This window comes from Chenopodium album, chromosome 25 (assembly GCF_948465745.1).
Source record: "Chenopodium album chromosome 25, dcCheAlbu1.1, whole genome shotgun sequence".
Classification (NCBI taxonomy): domain Eukaryota; kingdom Viridiplantae; phylum Streptophyta; class Magnoliopsida; order Caryophyllales; family Amaranthaceae; genus Chenopodium; species Chenopodium album.
Window position 1 is genome coordinate 7,755,878 of NC_137858.1, and position 10,933 is coordinate 7,766,810.

Below are 10,933 nucleotides of genomic sequence, written 5' to 3' on the forward strand. Positions count from 1 at the left end.
TTAATGAATAAAAAAATAATATGGTTTATTCTCTCACTAACTACTAACATTCCTCCCAAACATAGGCTTGTTTTCTTACATGCATGTGTGTGTATATATATATCCTACATATCATCTTTCATATTTCACCATCAACAACCTCAAAAACCACGTCTTACATTTATTTTCTAACTCGATTTGTATTATATACTTATCTTAGCTTATCTCATGTCACATATGTTCTTTTTATTTTCTCTCTTTATTCTTCTTCCCCGCAGTATAATTGCTGCAGGGGGAAGCCGATGGCATCTCTTACAAAAAAGCATTGGCATTTCCGCGATGCATATGCAACTCCTAAATGATGACCGTGTCATTATATATGATAGAACTGACTTCGGCCCTTCAAACCTCACCCTTGCCAACGGCAAATGCTTCAAAAAAGATTGCACAGCCCACTCCGCAATATACAACTCTATATCCAACACGTTTCGGCCCCTCACGGTGTTAACCAACAATTGGTGCTCCTCCGGTGCCACCCTCCCCAACGGCACCCTCGTACAGAGTGGCGGGTACAAAGATGGGGAACGCGTGGTTAGAACATTCCAACCGTCTTGCAAAACATGTGATTGGGTTGAAATCCCTAAACAATTGTTGCAAAGTCGATGGTATGCTACTAACCACGCATTGCCTGACGGAAGAATGATAATTATAGGTGGTACAAAAGCCTTTAACTACGAATTCTACCCTAAAACACCATCCTCTAAACTCTTTACAATGCCCTTTTTAAAGGACACAACTGATCCTAAAGCCGAAAACAATTTGTACCCTTTCGTGTTCCTTCATGTAGACGGGAACTTGTTCATCTTTGCTAATAATCGAGCCATTCTATTCGATTATACTAAAAACGAAGTTGTACGAACTTACCCTACTATCCCGGGGGGTGACCCTCGGAGCTACCCTAGCACGGGCTCAGCAGTTCTCTTGCCTTTAAAGAATTTAGAAATGGGTTCGGATCAAATCGAAGCGGAGGTGTTGATATGTGGTGGTGCACCCGCGGGCTCTTACTTAAAAGCATTAAACTCGCACAAGTTTTTGCCAGCTCTAAACACGTGTGCACGTATGAGGTATACTGATCCTACCCCTACTTGGACCATCGAGACTATGCCAATGGCTCGAGTCATGAGTGACATGGTGGTCCTTCCTAACGGAGATGTTTTAATAATTAACGGTGCAGGGAAAGGTACTGCAGGGTGGGAGTTAGGACGCGAGCCAGTCCTAACTCCCATGATCTACCACCCAAATGAAGCTCCCAGATCAAGGTTCGAGTTACAAAATCCCGCTACAATCCCTAGGATGTATCATTCATGTGCAATTTTGTTACGAGATGGTCGTGTTTTAGTAGGGGGAAGTAACCCTCATGCTTTCTACAACTTCACAAATGTGCTCTTCCCTACCGAACTTAGCCTAGAGACATTTTCTCCACCATACTTGGATTCGTCGAAAACACGGCTTAGACCCGTTATAACCACAAAGAACTTAGGTGGTAAGATCAAATACAGGAAAAATTTTACAATCAAATTTTCAGTTAAAGGGTTGACTAAGCCGGATTCAATTAAGGTTACCATGCTTAGACCACCCTTTAACACACATTCATTTTCTATGAGTCAAAGAATGTTAGTTTTGACCAAAAAAGGGCCAATTATGCCTATTGGTTTGGGCCAGTATAAGGTCAAGATTGTCACACCTAGGTCCACTAACATAGCTCCCCCTGGTTTTTACATGATATTTGTGGTGCACCAAAATATTCCTAGTAAAGGAATTTGGGTTCAACTTGAATGATTTTTTTTAATTTTTTTTATTAAAATAGGAAAAATTGTCAATTAATTTTATTTTGTACCCAAGCCAATCTTGGTTAATATTTTAGATTAATCACATGTACTTTCTTTGATTCAAATTAAATAACACATTATCTTTTTTCTATTTCTACACATGTTGTCTGTCCTAAATTTTCAACACGCACTTTGATTACTGTTATTCCTGGCTTGTAAATGTATATTATTCTATTTATAACACCAAAGCGAGTAATTTTAAACACCAGCTTGTATACGAAATTGAACATATGAAGAAAAATATCTTGTGGAAAAAAAAAAAATTCTATCATGAGATAGGAAGCCTTTTAGATTCTATTGGTTTATTTCTGAGAAATGGGGATTTTTTATATTTTATTTTATTACTTTTACCATATGTCCTTATAGTAGTATAGATGGAGAAAGTGAGAATAAAGCAGTCATTGATTGGGCCTCTGTGTAAGAGGTTGCATGGCCTTTCTGATTAAATAGTGCACCTGATACAGTACAACTTGCTATATTGTAAACTGTAAAGTTGAACACCAAATATAAATTTTATGTAACAACTCACAAGTGTTTTGTACCAAATTGATTAGAACAAATTTGTTAGAGATATGAAATATCGGAAAATATATTTGTAATAATAAAGCAATACAAGTCATTCTACTCTATCTATTTCTTCTCTAATTCCTCAAAATTCGAGCCAAAAATGTTTTTCATGTCATATAACTACATATTGCCATATCGTATAGCATAATGTAATTAATAGGACTATGCTATACATAAATATCAAATATGTACTGTAATTGATATCTTCTTTTTGTTCCTTTAGTCCATACAATGTTTACCACTTTTTGAGTCAAAAAGTGAAAGTAGTAACTTTATTTATTAGTGGTCAATATATATAGAGGCTTAAATAGAGCAATCCACCACTATTTATGCACTTGTGGATCAAATTATATTAGCGAAAGCATTTTCTAGTCGGTGACCCCAGAATATACAAGTTTTTTAGCTGGAAAAATAAAGGCTCTGGGATCTTGTTGAGTTGTTGTACTAATTCTACACATGTATTAGATATAATACGGTTGCAAAATAGAGTATGATAGAATAAAAGGCACAAATTAGGACATAGCTACATACAAAGTAGTTTTACAAGTTGAACTTCTTTAGATAGATCGATATAAAACTTTAGTTATAATTTCAAGATCAAACTCATACTAAATTGAAATAAATTTTAAGCATGCTATGTATTGATTTAATTTGCTTCCATTCATTTAAACCGCTAGCAATGAACAACATCTAATATGACATTTCTTCCTCAAATAACGGAGATAGTATAAAACAGTTTCTTCAAAAAATCAGTAGAAGAAAGAGGACCCTCACTTTGCATGATGCAAATTGTAAGGGGCAAGGCTCAATGATGAGCTAATAATATGTGCTCTCACTCCCTACCAATAAGGCTACAATAATTCCCACTAAAATCACTGTCTTTTTTTTTTGCCTTCCAACATGTATTTCGCATAAATCTCCCAATTCAATACAACCAACTAAATATAAAAAACATATATAAACAACACTACCATAGTTATGTACACATTTATTTCTCCTATATAAATTCTTCCTTTAACCAAACACCAACCAAAACCACCAAAAAAGACTCAATTACTTTGATACTCAATTTTTGATATCTCATTTCATGTTACATACTCTTCTCCTCTTATTTACCATCCTCGTCCTATCCCCCCGTAGTACATTTGCTAAGGGGGGTGGTCGATGGGAGCTCCTACAAAAAAGTATCGGCATTTCTGCCATGCACATGCAACTTTTAAATGATGATCGTGTTATCATCTTTGATAGGACCGACTTTGGTGAGTCAAGACTCCCCCTACCCAAAGGCCATTGTCGTAGGGACTCCAACGACGAGGCCTTGCAAGTTGATTGTACGGCTCACTCCGTAGAGTACGACTCTCTTTCCAACACCTTCCGTCCCCTCACCGTGTTAACTGACACGTGGTGTTCCTCCGGTGTCACCCTACCCAACGGTACCCTAGTCCAAACCGGTGGTTTCAATGATGGAGTTCGCGTGGTTAGAACTTTCCAACCGTCTTGTAGTGGTTGCGATTGGGTGGAGCACCCGAACGAGTTGTTGGAACGTCGGTGGTACGCCACGAACCACGTCTTGCCTGATGGTCGGTCCATTATTATAGGTGGTCGTAGGGCTTTTAACTATGAATTTTATCCAAAAACAAAGCTTTATAATTTGCCATTTTTGTCACAAACTCATGATAATCAAGTTGAGAACAATTTGTACCCTTTTGTGTTTCTTCACGTGGATGGAAATTTGTTCATTTTTGCTAATAATAAGGCCATTTTGTTGGACTATACTAGAAATGTGGTTGTACGGACGTATCCTACTATTCCGGGTGGCGAACCACGGAGCTATCCGAGCACCGGATCCGCAGTCCTTTTACCAATGAAGAATTTGGAGCTTGGATCGAATGTTGAAATGGAGGTTTTAATATGTGGAGGAGCTCCGCCCGGGTCATACTTGAAGGCACTTAATATGGGTCAGTTTTTGCCAGCTCTAGATACGTGTGCGAGAATGAAAATTACTGATCAAAAACCCACATGGGCCATCGAGACTATGCCAATGCCTCGATGTATGGGTGATATGTTGATTCTGCCCCATGGGGAAGTCCTATTAATTAACGGGGTAGGGTCAGGTACTGCAGGCTGGGAACTGGGTCGGGACCCAGTTCTCAGCCCGGTGCTCTACCACCCGAATAATGCCCAAGGGTCTAGGTTCAAAGTCCAAAAATCGACTCAAACCCCAAGGATGTACCACTCGAGCGCGATTTTACTACGAGACGGACGGGTTATAGTAGGTGGGAGTAACCCTCATAGATACTACAACTTCACAAATGTGCTATACCCTACCGAACTTAGCTTACAAGCATTTTATCCTTCATACTTGCATCCGAGCAACGCCGAGCGTCGCCCGAATATCACCTTCCCACTTTCGGGCTATAAGATCCATTACGGAAAAAATCTCAAGGTCAACTTCATGGTTAAGGGGTTGGTTGACCTAGATTCAATTAAAATCACCATGCTAAGACCACCCTTTAACACACATTCTTTCTCAATGAGCCAAAGATTGTTGGTTCTAACCAATGTAAACCTTGTAAAGCACACGGGTCCGGGTCAATTTAAAGTCGAGGTAAAAACACCCGGATCCGTTAATGTTGCCCCACCCGGTTATTATTTGTTGTTTGTAGTACACCAAAATGTTCCTAGTATAGGGATTTGGCTTCAAATTGCGTGATTTTGACTTGTACGTACTAAAGTTTATGTACTAGTTTATACAACTCAATTGATGAATAATTCTTTTTTTTCAAATACAAACTAAAAACCAAGAAAGAAGATGTCAAATTGTCAAATGTACAAATTTTGATCTCTTTAAGAAACGTTGGTATAGAATTTAATTTATAGGGAAGGTGTTGTACATATTAAATATGTGGTCCAACCTATAACAAACTTTTAGCTATGTAAATAATTTCGAAGTAATTTTATTTTGTTTTGAGAAAAAAAAAAGTTGAACTATAGGAAAATTATACAGTGTAGCAGCCATGAATGGAGTGGACGGTGCAGTGGACCTCCATAGCTTTCTAACGAATTCAATGTTATGTACTCGATCCGTAGTTATTTATCATGAAGATTTTTTTGCGCTGAATTTTATGTCTCCGCCACATTTACTTTAATTTAATTGTTATAGTAGGTGCAAGAGAGATCAATGAACAACACATAAAGATACATACATAGACTTATGTGGTTCACTATTGATGTACACATATGCACTAAAATCGCTATACGGACAGGAATAGGTCGTATAAATAATTTAGTGCATGTGTGTAAAACGATTTTAGTGCATGTGTGTATGTACAAAGTAGTCCAGTTGACACTATCACTTTGATTTTGTCCAAGTTAATTTGATTATCCAAAGCAATACACATTATTACTGCATATATTAGAATTAATTGTCATAATTAAAAACGTCTTTCTTTGTGATCTACTAATAGCTAGAAGATTAATGCATAATTGCAACTTTTATATAGAATTTAGCAAAATTAAAGGCGACTACAAGTTAATTATCGTGACAACTCATAAAAGATTATAATCAGCCTAAAATGCAAGCAAGCTAAGCATTATACGGATATTATTATGCTGCATGTATCAATAAACGCAAAGTATATATGTGAAAGACAATGAGTCAATGACACAATAAGATTATTATCAAACATGAAGAAACTTTAAATACGATTTTAGTTAATAAAATCGTATTAACTATCTTTTTTGTAGTGTTAAACCAAATGACCTTTATATTTTATAAAGTAAAGTCGTTGGCAATACGCATCCCAAGTTTGATAACAACATACATTCCTAGATTAGGTTAATTAGTAAATATTCATCCTTTGTAACGCATTGTCTTATTTGGTTTATTTACATATCCCTCTTAATTCTGTACACAATCTATAAAAGCCTAAAAGGTAAAGATCTGACCTATAGAATTACCATATGTATATATTAATCAAAGCGTTTACCTCCTTCTAAAGTTCTAAATCAATTAATTTCGTTAATTCTTTTTCTTTGTCTTTTTTTTTTTTTTTTTTTTTTTTTTTTTTTTTGAAGTAAGTTAATTCTTTGTCCTTTCTAGTTCGTTCTGATCCTACTATTATATCTTTTCTCTTTCCATGGTCAAATTGACGATGTGTAATAATGTCACGTTAGTATAAAACAATATCATTTGTGTAATGTTTAAGACGTTTAGCATTGTCCAACTTACACAACAAATCCTACATTAGCTTATATTTATTCTCTTTTCTTCTTTCTTTAAGGGAATTAAACCCTCACTTAGCTTGAACTTAATTACGTTGATTGTAAAATGCTTATGGCCCAAAGCTTATACAGTAATAAACACTAAACAATGTCCAATTTAATAAAGCTATCGATTATGGAAATTGAATCGATTGTAAAATAATAAATAAATAAATAAATATTTTTTGGGCAACTTTTTCAATAAGATTAACGTATCTGTCCTTATTTGCATTACGTCCTATTTACAGAATACGGTGCAAAAGTTGAAAAAAAAATTAAAAGTAAACAAGTTTACTTAGCATTCCATTAGTTCCGCGGTCATAATCGAAAGATACGTCTTTAACGTGTTACGTATATGTAATAGACTTTTATTTACATTGCCAATTACAGGCCTTGGTAGTTGACTAGTTATGCCGCTTACTTGTGCAAGAAACAGTCATAATTGCAATTCCTTAATTAAAGACAAAGCCCACAATTTGTCTCAATCTACTCATCACATCAACTTCACAACATGTCTATATAATCCAACTTAGTGTCCCCTCTCAATTTCTTTACAAAAATACAAAGATATCAACCATAAACTTTGCTCAAAGTTAGTCATAGATACTTCCTACAATCAAAACCCCCCCAAAAAAAAAATAATAATAATAATAAATCAAGTATCATTCACACAATTATATTATCCCGTTTCATGTCAATAATCCCCGTCTTCTTCTTCTTTCTCTTTATCCTTATTCTCATCCCCCGCAGTATATATGCTGCGGGGGGTGGCCAATGGCAGCTCCTACAAAAAAGTATCGGCATTTCTGCCATGCACATGCAACTATTAAATGATGACCGTGTTTTAATATTCGATAGGACCGACTTTGGCCCTTCGAATGTCTCGCTTCCTAACGGTCTATGTCGTAAAAACCCTCATGACTTGGCCTTGAAGACCGATTGCACGGCTCATTCCGTGGAGTATGACTCTATTTCAAACACCTTTCGTCCTCTCAATGTGTTAACCGACACGTGGTGCTCCTCCGGAGCCACTCTCCCCAACGGCACACTTGTTCAAACCGGTGGTTACAACGATGGAGAGCGCGTTGTTAGAACTTTTCAACCATCTTGTGATGTATGCGACTGGGTAGAACTTCCCAACAAGTTATTAATCCGAAGATGGTACGCTACCAACCATATTTTGCCTGATGGTCGTATAATTGTCATTGGAGGTAGAAGAGCCTTCAATTATGAGTTTTATCCAAAAACAACACGTACTTCTTCTCAACTTTATAAGTTACCCTTTTTAGTACAAACTAATGTTCGTAACGTTGAGAATAACTTGTACCCTTTTGTATTTCTTCATGTAGATGGGAACTTGTTTATTTTTGCCAACAATCGAGCTATTTTGCTTAATTATGTAAAAAATGTTGTTGTTCGGACCTATCCAACTATCCCGGGTGGCGACCCGCGTAGCTACCCTAGCTCGGGGTCCGCGGTTCTTTTACCATTGAAAGATTTGGAGTTGGGGTTGAATTTGGAAGCGGAGGTGCTAATATGTGGGGGTGCACCACTAGGTTCATACTTGAAGGCACGTTCGCGTCAGTTTTTGCCAGCTCTAAACACGTGTGCCAGAATTAAGATTAATGATCCTAATCCTACTTGGGCCATCGAGACTATGCCAATGGCTCGTGTCATGAGTGACATGGTGATCCTTCCCAACGAGGATATCTTATTAATAAACGGGGCAGGTTCAGGTAGTGCTGGGTGGGAGCTGGGTCGAGACCCAGTACTTAGCCCAGTAATCTACCACCCAAGCAACGTTTTGGGATCTAGATTCGAACTCCATAACCCTACTCAAGTCCCAAGGATGTACCATTCAAGTGCAATTTTGTTACGCGATGGGAGAATTTTAGTGGGAGGGAGTAACCCACATAAGTTGAACAACTTCACCAATGTGCTATATCCTACCGAACTTAGCTTGGAGGCATTTTCACCCCCATATTTAGATCCCTCCAAAATAAAGTTACGACCCGTTATTGTCACCCCGGCTTCTAGCTCTAAGATTCAATATGGAAAGCTATTAGAGATTAAGTTCACAATTACCGGGTTAATTGACCTAGATTCAATTAAGGTTACCATGATTAGTCCACCTTTTAACACACATTCCTTCTCAATGAGCCAAAGATTGTTGGTGCTAACCAATACAAAGCCTATGGCGGATTCGGGTCGATTTCAAGTCAATGTTAGGACACCTGGATCCATTAACATTGCTCCTCCGGGCTTTTATAGTTATTTGTGGTTCATCAAAGTGTTCCTAGTGTAGGCATTTGGGTTCAACTTATGTGATTAGTCTTAATTTTATTTAATTTTTGTTAACTTAATTGTTACATAGTAATTCCTCTTAATTTTGTAAAAAGCTACAAGAAGAGAAGTAAGATACAATGCCAAATTAACCTTTTTTTGTTAAAAGTTGTGAGATCGAATTTTCTCTATACATATATACTATAAGCTAGACGTATACGAAGTATTAATTAAGGTTAAATTATGAGGCGGATTACAAACCTAATACTTTGTAGATGTACCAAGCAAGGTTTCATCAAGTACTAAAGATGGAGTACATAAACAATTACTCCATAACATACAAGATGTGTCGATTTAATAGGGTATATATTCTTCCTTATCCACCTAAATAATACTTCGTAGTCGGTATATAACACAAAATTACGCATGTGAAGGCATATTTTGGGGTATACATGAACAAACAAGAAATTAGCAATCCCAAAATATGCTACTTGCAATATTCATAATGATACATGTGAAGCAGTGAAGGTTGACATTCATAAGCTCATACAAGGTCTTTGTCTCATGACATTATAACTTAAAGGAAATGAATTCTTTGAACATCTAGTACACACAAAATGAAATATATTCGATCTATGGATCACTGGATCAGGCGGTCCATATCATCATTGCATAATTTTGTGATGTAGCTAAGTGTGGTACATACAAATACAATATGATGATAGATATTAATTAGTGGAACAAAATTGGATATATGATGTAATAAAGTTTATTTAGATATGTTGGATGCATATATAGTTGTATTTAGATATATAATTATTGCATTTGATTTAAATTCCTTTACTACAATATAGACACATGGAAAGTACAATTTGTTTCTTGTTGCATACTTGCATCTCATGACTACTCAAGCAAATTAAGATAGATCCACACCAGCTTTGATGCAAGGCAAGTCATATTAATTACGATATATTCAATTGCATGTTCTTTACTTCTATAGATTACACGGGCAAGTCATACAAATTACGATATACTCAATTGTCATTTTACTTATTTAAATTACACTATTCACACGACTAAATACTTCTATTAGAGTGAGCATTTTGTTGAGTGTTAATCGACTAATAATTGACACAATTTTGCAATTTAGCCTCACTCTACATGGACTATTAGAATTAGACCTTGTCGATCAAACTAGAGCTGCCAGGACAGTCCGTGAATCATTAAGAAGCAAAAACAGAAAATTGGGTTGTATTACCCGTGAATCAATAACATACAAAATCCAACTTATAAATTTGTTTTTTTATTGAGGGGAACTACTTGCTTTTGTACATAAAAGTGTTTGACGTCTACGGTCTACTATATCGAGATATATATATATGGACATATCCTGTGTATGTCAAACCATGAAACAATGCAGAACTGTAGTATTATGAATTGACTAGAGTTACTAGACCCATCTAGAGGTTTTTTTAAAAAAAATAAAAAGGAAATTTTGACAATTACCGCCTTTTGTTATATCCATTTTAGCAATTATCACCTTCTATTTTTTTTTTTTTTTTTTTTTTTTTTTTGAAAATTACCACCTTCAATTTTCAAAAATATCAAAAGTTACCACCTTCTTGGCCCCCAACTACCACGTGACGTCATTTTGGGCTTATTCTTTCCCTTTCCACTCTATTTCCCTCACATTTCTCATTCCTCTTTGGATTCTCATCTCCCCTTTCACTTTTTTTCCCCCAAACCACCAATAATTGTTCGTCAATTTTGATTTGGAGGAGTGAATTGAAGTGTTTTTGATTGTTTGGGGGAAAAAGAAGTGAAAGGGGGATGAAAATCGAGTTAGGAATGAAAAATGTGAGGGAAATAGGGAGGAAAGGGAAAGAATGAGCCCAAAATGACGTCACGTGATAGTTGAGGGGCAAGAAGGTGGTAACTTTTGATGTTTTTTA

General features: G+C 36.3%; 3 pseudogenes; all 3 read left to right on the plus strand.

The window, feature by feature from the left end:
- Nucleotides 1-207: 207 nt before the first annotated feature.
- On the plus strand, nt 208-1,818 carry LOC145615491 (aldehyde oxidase GLOX pseudogene; annotated as a pseudogene).
- Nucleotides 1,819-3,482: 1,664 nt separating this feature from the next.
- LOC145613585 (aldehyde oxidase GLOX pseudogene) lies at nt 3,483-5,148 on the plus strand (annotated as a pseudogene).
- Nucleotides 5,149-7,509: 2,361 nt separating this feature from the next.
- Nucleotides 7,510-9,003, plus strand: LOC145615500 (aldehyde oxidase GLOX pseudogene; annotated as a pseudogene).
- The last annotated feature ends 1,930 nt before the right edge of the window (nt 9,004-10,933 follow it).